This window comes from Pieris brassicae, chromosome 3 (assembly GCF_905147105.1).
Source record: "Pieris brassicae chromosome 3, ilPieBrab1.1, whole genome shotgun sequence".
NCBI classification, from domain to species: Eukaryota; Metazoa; Arthropoda; class Insecta; order Lepidoptera; family Pieridae; genus Pieris; species Pieris brassicae.
The window spans coordinates 12,787,018-12,803,744 of NC_059667.1; the positions used below are offsets into that span (position 1 = coordinate 12,787,018).

At 35.5% G+C, this 16,727-nt stretch overlaps 1 protein-coding gene across 12 annotated transcripts in view; it reads right to left on the bottom strand.

Moving 5' to 3' along the window:
* LOC123707478 (protein unc-13 homolog A) overlaps positions 1–16,727 on the bottom strand; it is a 56,211-nt gene that overhangs the window by 16,773 nt on the left and 22,711 nt on the right. The gene's annotated exons all lie outside the window — the stretch shown is intronic.

Consider the following 16,727-nt stretch of genomic DNA (forward strand, 5'->3'; position numbering starts at 1 on the left):
ATTGTACGTATTTAAAAACCTATATTTATATTTTTAAACTTTCCGGTTATATAACTTCTTAATAGAAGAAATTGGTAAGGCCAGTTGCCCTCCTTTTTTTAATTATTTTCATTGTGCTATTTCTCTATTACTGTTACATGTTAATAATGATAAGTGTGTAGATTAAACTGAAAAACTGGATTTCTTAAAAATTAAAACTAGCCTCGAGCTATACGTATTAAATTAACCAAATCTATCAAGTATTTTATGCTGTAAGAGAAATAATTTTCTTTCACATTTTCCGGCATATACCTATAATATATACATATACATATACCGATAATACCTAATTATTCTATTGTTTATGTATTCATTTGGGAATTGTTACACAAAAATACTTTACAGCTTATCCTTTTGAGGGATGAAAATTTTGTAAGGTTTCAGATGGTTCAATGTTTTTAATTTACAAAATAATTAAACATATTCTTGATCATATTGTTACTTGTAAAACGGTATATTAATAAAAATCTGTTATATTTTCGTAATTGTATTTCGTATAATATTCTTAAGATAAAAATAGATCAATTTGATGTTTGAATTATGTTTCGTGATATAAAAATGATACATAATGTATAGTTTCCTTCATAAGGAAGTGCAAAATACCACTGTGGTAGATAAAAAAAAATAGTTTCTATAGTAGATCTACACGGTGTAAAAACTTGAAATATAAAATACGCATTACCTACGTCGTCAAGTCATGATCGGATCTAAATTATAACTATATTAACAGGTAAGATTTGAGTCGTTGAATTTTTATAACAAAATAAACTCATAAACGATTTTTTTAAATCGGTTTGGCAGTTTAATATTTTATCCAATACAAGAACGAATGTTTCTTTACTAGAGAATAAAAAGAAGTGCTCCGTATTTCGAACTAAACGGATGTACGATGCGTCGTTTAAAGCGTATTTGAATACTAGACAAAAGTATCAAACTCTTCGTTTTATCGCCTCCGATCAGAATCTTATGACAAGTAGGAAAGACTGAGCGATGATTCCAAGAGTGAATAATTTACGAAAACTTAATAAATGCCATTCTTTCTAATCGAAGTCAAAGAAAACGAAAACGTTACAAATTTTAAGTATAATTTTCTTCTTTAATGTTCTAACCATGATTTACACGGAATGTCAATTTAAATACATGAGACACGCATATTCGTATCCTCATTAATTCTTTAACCGTACGCAAGGCGACGGGAAGCGTCGTTTGTTACTTAGGCAGCCATTTTAACCATTAATCTTAACTTGATTTAGTAAGGTCTCTAATTAAATTTCACCCAAATATCTGACTTTAATAATTGAACACAAGTTACTAATTACATTAAGGTTATTTAAATAATAGTAGCAACTGATTGATAAAGCAAAAATAGTTGACATTCTCATATATTTCTGTAACTTATTATAGGTTTTTTATGTAAATCCCATTCGTATTAATAAATGAAGAATTTTAATAAAAAAATATCATATATAACGACTAAGAAAAACCAAACATTAACTTAATGAATAAAGGTCATAGGAGGATTTTTTAATGTGGTACTTTCTACCACTCATACATTATATACCTTATTTGATGTCGTTTCCCAAGATAAAAAAAAACATTAAAAATAACTTCGAAAAACTATACCATAAATTAATTAAAGAAAACTTACACTTCAAAAAGTTACAATATTTGATATAACACAAGGAAACCATTTATAAATCAAGAACGTCAAATACGCGGCCGTATCTATCTTTTTACCAATCTGATCAACTTATGCATCAACTAAATCAGTTTATTACACTGTAATAAGTAATGTCTTTCTCCTCTATAATAGTCACATTCTCAAAATATCTATGGACAGCTCTATAAACATAACAGTAATACAGAAACAAAAAAAAAGTAATGTCATACCTTATATAGAGAGAATGCATTCGTAGTTGAAGAACTTATGTGCTGCAGTGAACTAAAATAATATACACTATACAAAACATTTTAGTAGTACGCAAAAACTATATTGAATGGCAACCACAATACAGATTTTTCCAAAACTATTCGATATGAAATTTCTGTTAAATGTGCGTGTATTTAAAAATATTTATATATAAGCCTTTGTGGTCTGACCTCATATTGCATAAATGTTTTTATTTAGAAGCCTTTAGCTGACATACGTCTTCGATGTTTATCTTTGTGTAAGTGAACATTGGTCGCACATTTATGTGCAGTTGGGATTTGAACACAAAACTAAGGGTTGAAAATCATATGCTTAACCACTAGGTCAACACTACCCATCTCATTCAGTATGATATAAATAATCAAATTAAATTAAATCAGTGACGCTTCAACTTTTCAGGTCTTGGCTTCAGATTTCTGTATCTGTTACAAGATAATTTGTCAATCTAATAGTCAAGTAGTATACTTGTATATATGGACATATATATATTAGGAAATTTCTTAGTGTATGTATATATGTTTGTACAAAATAAGGTCCCGCACCACAAGAGTCGGGGATGTTAGGAAAAATATTAGAAAAAAATAGGCAAGTATGCTTTCCTTCACAGTTTGAGTGAATTTTAAATGCGCACATAGAAAGAAAGTCCATCGGTGCACAGCTGGGGATCGAACCTACGACCTCAGGGATGTGAGTTGCACACTGAAACAACTAGGCCAGCACTGCTCCTTAAATAAAAAAAAAAATTGGTACTAAAGGTACTACTAAACTATAAAGCCAAGTGAAACAAAATAGTTTAAAAATCTGTCCTCAAGTTGTAACTTCTAATACAGAAAGCTAGTTCTCTAATAATGTTATCTCTATTTATTCAGAGCAGCTTAAACGTTTGCCTATTTTCCATTATGCCTCTAGTGAAATGAAAATTTCTCATCATAAAGAGCTCAGACACCTTTAGACTGAGAGGGATGCCTCCCATTTATTTTTCTTAAAAGATTATCTGGAGGCTTTATTTTATTAAGTCGGTACGATACAGATGCTACGTGGAAAGCCTGTTTTTAAATTCTTCAGAGTAAAAATTGTATATACATTTTACGATAGAATTTTTATTTGCTTGTAAACACATTTAAATTGGAATGATAAGTCCTTCTAAAACACTATTTAAATAAATTTATTAGTCATAAAATAATAATAACGATAAACTATTTTATAATTATCGTACGTACGAGACGTCTTCTTTTCTCAATATTATATTGCGTATCAGGCAAACAAATATGTAATTCCATTTATTTCTCTCTATACAGAGTAGAATTATAAATTAAGACAGTTATGGGTTTCGACATCCCTAATGCACTGAGACAAGCTGAGGATATAGTGGTGGGGAGACAACAAGTCGACGTATCGGTTAGGGCTTTGCAAAATAAGCACGACCTTGATTAATGAACACTACGAAAAAGAAATAGAGTACAATTTTTATCACCTATTAGATACTTCATGTGCTCGTCTCTACATAAATGAGAAAAGTAAATAAAATAGAATCAAGTTCTTGACAAAATATGGAAAAGATATGTATTTTCAATTTTTAATTTAATTTAAAACTAACCCATTTCAATCTATTCCAAATAGCGTTTCGTAAACACATTATTTTGCCATTTCATTCATAAATAATAGAGAAGGTAACACGACAAGTGTAAAGGCTTTTATAATAAGTGACACAGTAACCCAGTTTGGTACAATCTCATTGGGTATAATTATTTGGGAGGAAATAGGAGCATGTCATAGCGAGTTGTTTATGTTTGAGAAGTGTGCATTCGCGTCATTAAGTTTCTTATTATTTGTTACAATAGAACAAAATATTGTCACATAAATATTATGTTTATACCCGAGGATGTTTCTTTTATTTATTTTCCATAAAAAATTATCCTATCAAATTACGAGCTTTAGTTTAATTGCAGTAAATGTCAAAACGGAACAGAGAGCGATTCGTTAAAGGAATGTCCAAAACGTTTAATGAATATTTATGATGTAAATTGCCAGTGATTGGGGCCCGTAGCTTCCGTTTCCTAATGAAAATCAACGTTTCAATTCACCCCCTATAACTTTATATACTTTACATATATATTTTGAAAGAGTAACTATAAGAAATATATAAGCTTGTATAGTGATATATATATAGTATTTATGGCATTAGGCATAACAACGATGTGTCAGGCACAGAAACCCAATCTGCTACTTGATTATAACAACAAAGAATTAATGAGAAACGCAAAAAAATCTTAAGCTACTAGCTATTTATTTACCAATAGTTTATTTTATAGATCCAAATGGGCAGGAGGATCGACTGATTTTAACTGATACCACCCGCTCATGGACACTCACATTGCCAGGAACCTCGCAAGTGCGTTGCCGGCTTTTTAAGAATTGGTATACTCTTTTCTTGAAGGAGTCTCTAAAAGAAAAATTCTGGCAGGAAGGATGTGAATATCATTGTCACTTACTATATATTATGTCGGATAAGAACTAATTATTGATTGTATTTTTACTAAATCTTCATAAAGAATGTTTTTATTTTAAAGATAGATACATATACAACTATCTAAGTTAGTAGTTAGTTACATAAAGTTCTACTACAGTACATCTATGATTCTCATCTTTTTGAACCCTTCCATGAAATTTATATAGCTCTAACAAGAGAAACCCGGATATAAACCGTAAACAAAACCTTGCAGAGACGCACAGTAAAATAATATTATGAAGAACAGACAAATAGAGTCAAAACATTGAATATAAAAACACAAATGTGTCAATAACACGAAAAATGGGAGACCAGATAACAAAACAAGAAAGAAACAACTTCCGTGCATGGAGCTAAAGATCGCGGATAGGACTCCCAGCAGGGGAGGCCTTAACCGAAGAAAGGCGGACCTCATTTTAATTATTTCAACCCAATAATTTGATTCTGACTAATGGTTATCTTTAACGTAGATTAAAGAACCATATAACAAAACACACTTATCCATAGAAAAAGTATTATATATATGGCAACTCCAAAATGGTGAAAAATCTGAATGCGTTTGCCAAACGTGGTTGCGTTGCGTTGCCACATTAATTGGTTGGTTATAAATTGACGCTATTTGTAAGATAATCGAATTGTGTATATAATGCCTGCATTCACCTTGATATAAATTAATGTTATAAATAATTGTTTAAGATCAATTATAGTTTGAGATCTGATAATCTGCTTAAACGATTCAGTGTGTTAATCCGCTGTATATATTTTTAGGCACAGATATAAATAGAGTTCCATTGACGGATATTATCCAGGACTATAATATATTAGGAATGTATTCTTCTACTGTGAGTGGGTGAGAGTGAGATCTTTAAGAGGCTGCCATAGGTTTTAATTAAATCTGATATTATAGAGAAAGCCGTGAATCCAACATTGATACTAAATTTAGCTTCTTTGGGTGGCTGTGGATAACGCAATGGGTGATACGACATCCAATTTCTCCTGTCTGAGAGTACAAACTTATCTTATATCTTTTACCGGAGAGCTATAATAACATCAAATGGTTTATCCTAATTAAACCATTCATAAACATTTACGAACGGCAGTGGTTACGAAGAGTTAAAAAAAACAATTTTCGTACGATAAGTTAATAAGCCATGTATAAGTGGGAGTGCCATGCTCCTAGTGGGAGTGCCATGCTGTTGCTTTCGGGCTTCAGCCAATCGGGCAGACACGACCGGGGCAGTACCACTGTCTCACAGAAAACCGGCGTGAAGTGATGCAATAGGTTCATCTTATTGTACTCGCGTTTCGTGCGGTGAGTGAGACTCCCGGAGCCCATCAATTCCCCCCCCCCAGAATATGAAGATGCAGTTTAAACAGAGATTACCCCAGGGGGGTACCACATGTTTCCGCTGTGGAGAATCCCCCTCTGAGCGTCCATCATCGGAACAATCAGTATTCGGTGGTGGATGCACAGGCTGCCCTTCGTATTCTGGGGTGGGCAAAAACTGCGCAAAAAACTATAGGTTTCGATCTCGGGGCAAACGGAAGAATTTACCGAAGGCATCCCCTTCCACGCTCTCAGTGGACTTTACCAATGTTAGGGGGCTCAACTCTAATCTTGACGCGGTTCACTTTCACCTCGAAACTGCGAAGCCGGCCTTATTCTTCCTTACTGAGACTCAGATATCCTCCCCGGCTGATACTTCCTACCTCTCCTACCCGGGGTACAAATTGGAACATTCATTTGTGCCGCGGGCGGGAGTTTGCGTGTCAGAGAGGATATCTGTTCTCGTCGCCTCGGGTCGCTTGAAGGAAGGGACCTATCTAGCCTCTGGCTGCGCGTAGACTGCGATGACCATCCGCGATTCTACGCATGCCTGTATAGGTCCCATAGCGGAAATACCGAAACTGAGCGACTCATTGAGCACATCCAAATGGCTACAGATTCCCTGCTCGAAGGGGTTCCTACCGCTGAAATCGTGATACTTGGCGATTTTAACGCTCACCATGCCGATTGGCTCGGTTCGGAAACCACCGATCACGCGGGAAGATCCTTTCACGACTTTGCTTTAGCTTACGACCTGTCACAAATGGTCCCTGCGATTACGCGAATACCAGATGTGGATGGTCATAAACCCTCTTTGTTGGACCTTCTGCTGACCTCACATCCGGAGACCTATCAAGTCTCTGTTGACCCGCCATTGGGTTCATCGGATAATTGTGTGGTCCGGAGTACTGTGCCTACTACGCGCCCTCCTCGGCCCCGTTTTTCGGGTTGTCGTCGTATTTGGCACTATCGGTCAGCAGATTGGGATGGGATGCGGTCTTACTTTGCGTCCTACCCTTGGGGGCCTATGTGCTTTTCGTCGGAAGCTCCAGATTCCGTCGCTGCCTCTGTCGCCAAAGTGGTTCTACAGGGCATGGAACTTTTTATTCCATTCTCTGCGGTGCCGATCGGTGGCAAGTCACAGCCCTGGTTTAAGCGTTTTTGCAAGGCGGCATCGCGTCGAAAGCGAGAATGCTTTAATGCATGGGCGGAAGTGGCGATATCTCGTGATGCCAATACCAGCGAACATAAAAAAGCATATAACTCAGCCTCCAGGTCCTTCAAACGGGAAATCGCTAAGGCAAAGTCAGAGCACATCGCCAGATTTGGCGAGAGATTGGCCCAACTCCCTTCTGGGACCCGAGCCTTCTGGTCTCTCGCCAAAGCTGTACAAGGGAATTTTTGTCAGCCATCGATACCACCGCTGCACAGAGAGGATGACTCGCTCGCCCACACTGCGAAGGAGAAGGCCGACCTCTTGGGCTGTCTCTTCGCGTCCAACTCGACTTTGGATGACCGGGGGAGATCACCACCGGCGATTTCGCGGTGTGATAACTCAATGCCGGAAATCACATTCCGGCAACGTGCTGTTCGCAGAGCACTATCTTCCTTGGACATTCATAAGTCGAGCGGGCCGGATGGTATCCCTCCAATTGTGCTGCGTACTTGTGCTCCTGAGCTGGCTCCGGTCCTGACGCGCCTTTTCCGGTACCTGTACTCGCTCGGCACTGACCCGAAGTGCTGGAAGACCGCTTCGATACATCCGATGCCTAAAAAAGGCGATCGCTCTGATCTATCCAACTATCGCCCAATCGGAATAACCTCCTTGTTCTCCAAAATAATGGAATCCATTATTAATGGCCAGCTCTTGAGTTATCTAGAGGGCCACCAGCTGATTAGCGATTATCAGTACGGCTTTCGTCGTGGTCGTTCGGCTGGTGACCTTCTAGTATACCTTACTCATAGATGGGCAGAGGCAATTGAGTCCAAGGGGGAGGCACTAGCGGTTAGTTTGGACATAGCGAAAGCCTTCGATCGGATGTGGCACAAAGCACTGCTCTCGAAGCTTCCAGCCTACGGGCTTCCTGAGAAATTATGCGACTGGATCTCAAGCTTTCTAGCCGATCGGAGCATCAAGGTCGTCATCGACGGAGCATGTTCCGACCTTAAACCCGTGAATGCTGGGGTCCCACAAGGCTGTGTTCTGTTTCTTCTGCATATCAATGACATGTTGCAAGTTAGCAACATTCATTGCTATGCGGACGACAGCACTGGGGATACTCTTTACACTGGCCGGGCAGGTATTTCTCGGGCAGTTGTCGATGAGTACCGGAACAAACTTGTGTCTGAAGTCGAAACTCTTTTACGTGGAGTCTCGGACTGTTCGTTCGTATCCAACGAAGAGCGGTTCGAATCGTCGATGACCAATCACTCTCCGAGCGGCTCGATCCTTTGGCGTTGCGTAGAGATGTGGGGTCACTCTGCATCTTCTACCGCATTTACCATGGAGAGTGTTCAGAGGAGTTGTTCGGATTAATACCTGCAGCTGAGTTTCAGCATCGGACGTCGAGGCAAAATACAAAATTTCACCCGTATCACCTCGACGTCCGACGTTCTACGACTGAGCGTTTTTTAAGGCAATTTTTGCCGCGCACCACCGCTATGTGGAACCAGCTGCCCACTGAAGTATTTCCGAACCTATTCGACTTAGGGTCCTTCAAGAAAAGAGCGTACAAATTCTTAAAAGGCCGGCAACGCACTCGCGAGCCCTCTGGCATTGAGAGTGTCCATGGGTGGTATCACTTAACATCAGGTGAGCCTCCTGCCCGTTTGCCCCCTATTTTATAAAAAAAAAAGTGTGAATATTTTGGTAATAAACATATCTGTAATTAATTATAACCCTACGTTAACTAATTCTACGCATTTTCCCTTACTACAAAACAGAATCTTTAGCTCAATGACAGACACGCCACAATTTATTCCATAGCCATCGCAAACGAAAACATTATGTTTCAGTCTCTCCCATTATCCATAAACTTTATTAAATAAACTATAAAATTATTTAACAAAATATTACGTCTATACAACATCTCTACAGCGTCGTTAAGTTAATATTTGTCTCAGTGATAGCGCTGAAAGGCGAGATTTTTGCCGACTCATGAGGGCTCGAATTTTTTGCTTCAAAGCTGACATGAGGTAACTGTCACTAAGCTTTTTGCCATTTTTTCATGTAACAATGAAAAGGCCACTTTCTGCTTAAAACTGGGTGGGTTAATATTGGGTGCTGCATAGGGGATTATTTCTGTAATACAAGCGATTTTTAATCGTTATCGTCGTTTCGCTCTGTTTACTCTGAAACGTTGACTTGTATATTTTGTATAAAGGAAGGTTATGGGTGAAACCTTTTAAAATAAATAACCTTATATTGTTACGAACTTAAGTATTTACCTAATTGTTTTACATAATATTAGACGCGCCATGTTCCTTAGAGAACGTTGTATTTATACCGGTATTGTAAATATTGAGATATTTATTGTTTATTGGAGAGTAGTGTTAGTGGCTTCAGCGAACGACTCTCATCCCCGAGGTCGTAGGTTCAATCCCTGGCTTACACCAATGGATTTATTTTCTGTGTACGTATTTAACAATAGTTCCAATGGTGAAGGAAAACATCGTGAGGAAACCAGCTGGCCTTAAAGGCTGATCACCTACATGCCCATTCGAATAACAAATGATTATGAAACAGTTACTGATATGTGAGAGCCAAGCCTAAATACGTTGTAACGCCATTGATTTTTTTATATTTATTGTTCATCAGTCGGACAAAGGAAAAATGAAAGATGGCGAAGGAAAATACATACGCAATTGAAATTAAAAGTGTTACAAATCAATTACTGTAACATCATCATTATTTAAAAAGTAAATAATATCTACTTACCCATAAAATTCAAAAATTGCTACTCGAAACATGTAACCGCATTTACCACAGTACACGTTAAAAGCAAAGTCGCTAAGTGCACTTTACTACGTCAGTTACAGCTATAAAATACATTTACCTTAATTAAAAGATACTGGGCTCGGGCTCGGGCGGCTCTAATTACTAATTATTCATAGCTCCGTTAAAAGTTTGAAGAAAAGATAATATAGAGACTCAAAACAATTATCAATCGTAGTTCTATCAGCTTTACCGGGCGACTACGTGTACTCATAGAAATATAATCAATTGGTGCCTAGCCGGAGAATCTACGGCCTCCAAATTAAAATGCATGCAACTATGTATTTCCATAATTAAATTTTTTAGCACAATAAAAATTTACACACGCCATTTATGTGTCATGCATGTAACAATAAATCCTTAGATATGAAGTACATTTAAATTTAAAATTTCAATATAAACACTGTTTTCTCCACAGTTGTTAAACCGTAAACAACAAAAAAGGAAAAAAAATGGTGTTGGTTTAGATTTTTAAAATTCTCAATCTTTTGTAAAAACCGTTTCATAAAAACATTTAGTATTTGTAGGGGAATTTGAATGGAAATTTCGCGGAAACGCTTTTTTTATAGTATAGGGGGCAATCGGAGGGTGGTGCTTAAGTCTACATATATTTATTGTTGGTCCAGACTTAGCAGACGCTCAGTACGGATTTAGAGTTGGGCGATCAACATTAGAAGCCTTATTAACCTTGCTTTGCCTTATGTTGTAGAAAAAATGGTTGGCAGTCACGAGATATGGAATACAGTGGTACCCTTCTGTGAGCATGTTATGCTACAGAAGTAGACAGCAGAACGAGAGAGGGAGCGCTTTAGGACGAATCCTACGGGTAGAACACGGGGAGTAAATAGGAGAAGATATGCCCATCTCCTACGTAGTGTGTACTGCATCAGAGGTTTGTATGAGTTGTGTGTCCACCCAGTCTCTGAAAAGCAGAGATTTTGGCGTGAGTCGAGCCCCACAAACCCCTGCAACCTTTGAGGGCTGGGGATGCGCAAATGCCATTCCATCTCGGATATCAAAAAAGGGGGCAAACGGGCTGGAGGCTCACCTGATGTTAAGTGATACCACCGCCCATGGACACTCTCAATGCCAGAGGACTCGCGAGTGCGTTGCCGGCCTTTCAAGTACTGCAAGACCGGCATTTTAAGATATTTTATTTTAAGGGCTTGAATAGAAGAAAAAAAAATAAAGGTATATTAATGAATTAAAATGTTAGAATTCAAATATAGAATAAATGAGCTCCTGTGAAATATCCACTTCTCTCTAGAAAGGCTGAAAGTGAGGAAATAAATTAGTGTCCATTAAACCCCGACCGGTATTGGAATGTGACGTCATGTAATTACAGTAATAGTCGTCTAAATGAACAATTGTCTGTCTATGCCGCAATTAATGAAATAATCCACATTCTTCGTTGAAATTAGGGTTTTGTCAGTATTTTATGTCAAATTGTTGAAAGGGTTTTAAATGCGATTTTTAAGCGCGCTTAGTTCCAGTGGAGAACGCGCGCTTTAGTTTTAAGAAGTTCATTATATTAATTATGCCAAAAGTTTGTCCACAGTAGCGTCGACTTACATTTGAATAATAATATACTATTATTACATTTGAATTATAATATACTTAAGAATGAAACTTTAATACAAAGAATAATGATGAAACAAACTGATCATGAAACATATACATTATACAAATATCTGAGTATTAAAACCAAAGGTTATCGCCACAATTTTATTATATGATTATATAATATATTATACCTAAGACAATTAATCAACCCAACATTATTTGTTTTAGGGATGGTGGGGTAAAATAAATTGGAATCCAGACGGGGTGTACAGTTGGCCTATTACGTACTGAAAGTCTTGAGGGGTGTAGTGTGCAACCCAAGTGTACTCCAAGAACTGGGTTTCTTTGTAACTATGGTATATGTGCGACGGCGAAGGCCTAGGTTACTTGCGATACCAAAGGCAAGAACCAGTCTTTTGCCCAGATCCCCGTTATCAAAGACGTTGCGCCTACTGAACGCTGACTCCGACACTATCAACATATATGTTCGCAGAGTGAATTCACAGTAGCTATATTGTGTTACATATCATATGTTTAATATTACATATTTTATTTTTCTCAACATCTTCGTATTGGCATAGTCTGTAAGGATAATGTATGCGTTTCTGTAATAAATAAATAAATTTATGTGATTGCAAACCTATTATATACCTACTATACCGAAGCTATATATTTATTTTAAGTTTACGTTCCTTACGTTCTTTATGGCTTTAAATAAAAGAAGATATTAATTTATATCGTAATGTATCCGTTTTTTTTTAAATATCGTTTACATGAATTTTTCTATAAGCACGAAGTATATAGTTAGAAAATTTACTACTATTTATATTTTAATTTACTTTATCTTTCCGTGTATTCCCAGCACTTAGATTTCCTAAGAGTATCGAGTAACATTTCCAAAGGCCGGCTAGTCTTAACCTTAATTATCGGAAAAGAGGTCGCAACGTCACACGCAAGCCGCTTTTAATTGCATTACTCATAAATTACAATCCCAGTGAGGGCAAGCTTTATAATAATAATTAGGTTAAGCTTCTGTTTATGACTTTCTTTGAAGCATCAAGAGGAAAATGTGTATTAGTATTTCCTTTATTAGGACAATTTTAGAGCAGTGTGGGAATATTGCTTTAACCGAGCGAGTTCTGGTTCTGCGTTTATAATTTTAAGTGCGCGCTTGAGAACATTGCGACTTAATGTAACCTTAGATGCAAAAAATCGGCGGCTTTTGTCAGATACAGAAAAAATTAATTACGAAACAGATACAGAAATCTGAGGCGAAAACCAAAAGGTTGTATAGACAATTTAATTTGGCATTAATTCAATAATAGTATTCATGTAAATTATGTAAAGTCAAATTATATTTTGTATGCATAATCTTTTTATGGATCATTTTGTCAATAAAAAATATCATGATATTTTAGGAGATTTTTTATTTTTTCAATTATATTCTTCCTTTGACTATAAACCATTATACTTTGCCTTATACGATGTAATAGAACACGTATACGACAAATACAAGAGATCAATAGACAATGTAGAAGCCGCGAAAGAAAAACCGATAACTTGCATCTTGCACTACAAAATAAAACTTATCACTATTTTAAGTCCCAGATGTGTCAAAAACCGCGGGACAACGGTATTTTATTGGGTAATATGTCACACGGTTCCTACATTCGAAGAATTCTTACAAGGCAAGTGACAAATTTGATTATACGAAATTTTATACGTAAAGATACATTTATTTCGTTTGTATTTAACGACGTGAGGAATTCGTTTTCCCATAAAATTGATGTTCACGATTTCGCGTGCAAGTCACACGATAGGTACATGTTACCGAGATAAAATGATTAGATGCTGGTTGCTGTTTTAGACAATGATATATGCTATTTGTCCCCCCCCCCTATCAATGTTTGCGATTCGTATTTTTTTGTGTTATAAACATGAAAGATTTCAAATTTTGTATGATTGCAAGATTATTTTTAATGTAAAAAACAGCATATATTCCTACTATTAATCATCTTTGATTAATATAAATTATATTTATTTCCAAAATAGTCTTTTGTTTTTAGAATTATACTAAGTCTCGCTTTACAGTGAGTTGGTGACTAATGTAAATCAATAGCGCTATGAGAAGGAAACATGTTATAAAGCGCCAAAAATCACGTTAAGCTATCGTTATTATGACAATTTACGTATTAGTACAACATTGGCTGTATAAATATTTGATTATTAAACGAAAGCATATAAAATTATGTGTATTAATTTTTTTTTATTGACTACAATTATTTAACTAATATGTCTAATTGTTTTAATTATTTGGTAGATCAAGTATAAGTAAGGACTGAGTTATTATGTTTACGAAAGTATCTAATCTCACTGGGACAATAGAGACTCACGAAGATATTAAGTACCTGTTTACTTGTTTATAAAATGCTTCTTTCTTTATGAATGACGTCAAACCCATAAATACTCTTTGGATTTTAGTAATACATAAATTAATTCCTGAGTAAATTATAATCGTATTCATTATGGTTTTGTGTGAATTGACTGACACATAAATAATATAGAGTGGCCGCAAAAATATTTACCAAATTTCACGAAATTCACGCTCGCGAAGCTACGGGTAGCTAGTGAAGTAATAATGTAATAATAATCCAGCCTTTTTACTGCTAATATTAAGTTTTTCAAACTCGTAAAAACTTTAACACTCATTTTCAGTACGCACCAAGAGACTAATTGGTTTTAATTCTCTTTCCAAGTTTTTTCCAAGAAATAAGAACAGAAATTTCACTTTGAGCATCTTTGAAAACAACCTTAATATATGTTAATTTCGCCCCTTTTCGTGGACTGGTATAATCTCTATGGATAATTGAAAATTATTAAACTAGAGTTTCTAAAGATATTGATAATTCTGAAAGTGTTATAAAAAATTCATACAATTTACGTTTACGAATTCACAATGACTAAAATCAAATGAAATGATTCCTAGAACATGAACAGTACATGTTCAGAGTCCTTTCTTTCTTTTCCTCTGTATTCTATTCGAATTATGTTAGGCTCTATATACCTGTGTACCAAAGGAAGGCCCAAATTTTCTTCTTCTTGCACGTTACTCATTATATTTCTTTTTGTAGTTTTCCCTTACTAGGGTTGCTTGGAAGAGATCACTTGTTAGCGACAAGGCCACCCGTTGCCTCCCTTGTAACTTTTATGTAACATGTTATTTGTGATTTTGTAGAAACTTTTTTGGGCGCATGAAGGAATTTTTTTACGCATGAAACGCATAATATTAGCGTCACAAAGATCTGACGAGTTTTTGTCAAAGAAAAGGGTGAGATTGAGACCGATTGAGAGAGAGCGAGAAAGGGTGAACGTAGCATGAAGCAAATAGCCATGGAGCGAGAGTAGAGCGACAATAGATGCTATTTCATAAGATATTTAGATAATGTTGAAACGCGAACTTAAATTGCATATTTTACTTATCATAATGCTATAGTCACAACAATACCAATAGAAATCTAGTAATGTATTAATTTTCGACACTTTTAATATTTTAATGACAATTAAATTTCTAACATATATTCTCTATCTAAAGTTTTAGATTTGTATAAATATAAACAAGACTTAAAAATTTGTTTACCAAAGAAGTTTAGGTAGGAAACCTACATGTTTCTACTGTTCCTTGTAATTTACATATAGAGGTATTTAGGATTACTAACATCATAAATTAAGGCTATAATGAATTAACAGTAGATTATCGCTCGTTGAGTTGTCTATTATACCATAGATAATAGAATAGACAACCATTAATGTCGACAACTTAACAGTCTGTGGACTCAAACAAAACGCCATAAGTTACATAATTCAGGTTCTATATTTCTTTACATAACATTTGTTTCTGCACTTCTTGCACTCATAATTTTTATTTTTTTAGTTTTTCTCTTACTAGGGAAAGCCTCTTTCTCTTACTAGGGCCTGAAAGAGATCGCTTATGCGACCGCCCGTTGCATCCCTTGTAATTTTGATATATATATTTTTTTAATGCAACGAAGTGTAAATAAATAATTCATATAATTTACCTTGGCAACTAATAGGTGAAACACATTAATAGCCCCATGGGAATATGACACCAATAGTCATCCTAATGTCTATGTAATATTATATGTACTTTACAATGTACTGCGATCATGTAATACATTCCAGTTGACCGCGTGCAACATAAGTTAAACAAAGTTTGAACAGGGCTTGTAAGTTATAATAACATTGGACTTGTTTCCATGCGAACAACAAACTTGCTCCTCTTAAATTGCTTTGCGTTTGATGGATTATAAAACTAGTGGATTATAGTAACACAGAAGCGACAAAAAGGTTTATACAAGTGTGGTTATTGCTGCTCACTTCTTCGTGGAAGGGAGCAAGATTATGAATCAATACCGTTTAAACAGGACACAACTAGTCTTTAATATTAAAAAAATATAAAATAATACGTAAAAAGATCCAATTTATGTGGTATTTTTTTTTACTTTTAACGATCTTTTCAATCGATTCGATCATCATTTATCTAATCTCTTGAATAAATGTTTGTAAGTTGAGGAATACTTAAAACTGAAATATTGTCAGGAAACATAAGGCGACAAGTTCACTGTAGATTTAATAATATGAATATTTTATACATGATCTTATTACTTAAATATTCCTAAAAATCACAAAAAAGGAACAAATGAAGTCATGCGTTTCACACAGCAATGTCAACACTAAGTTTGACAAGTAGTTAGCTGCTTGTTATTTACTAATTATGCGGAAAAGTGGTTGGCTTAAGGCCAGACGGCTGAATGCCAATATAGAACCTGTTGATTGCTCCATATGGTCGAAAATTTGTTTTTAAACACCATTTCTTTCAATGGAAAAGATTGTTGCCAAAACGGAACATTGTATGAAAATTGAAAAAGACATCAAACAACGACGAATAAATAAGTGTGTAAATTCAATTTACATTACAACAATAAATAAATAAGAGTTTGAATGTAACCATTAATCTTAATAAAGGTTATAATTCATTTGCCCATTATATTATTTTGTTTATTTCTATATTTTTTTTAATTTAAGTATTGTAAATATTTGTAATAATAAAACCACATAATGGCTGTAAGATATCTCTAAAACGCGACCTCCTGTTTTAAGTGTTTTTATTGCTTATGCAACGAATTGCTAAATATATTTAACAATGTCTATATTCGATATAGGCTCAAAATGATACATGTTGTTAAACAAAAGTTGTGCGTGGTAACCGTGTTGCCAACGACTTCCTGAAAAAACCGGCCTACGCAACTGGAGACCTATGTCAACAAAGCTATACTTTATATAAAAA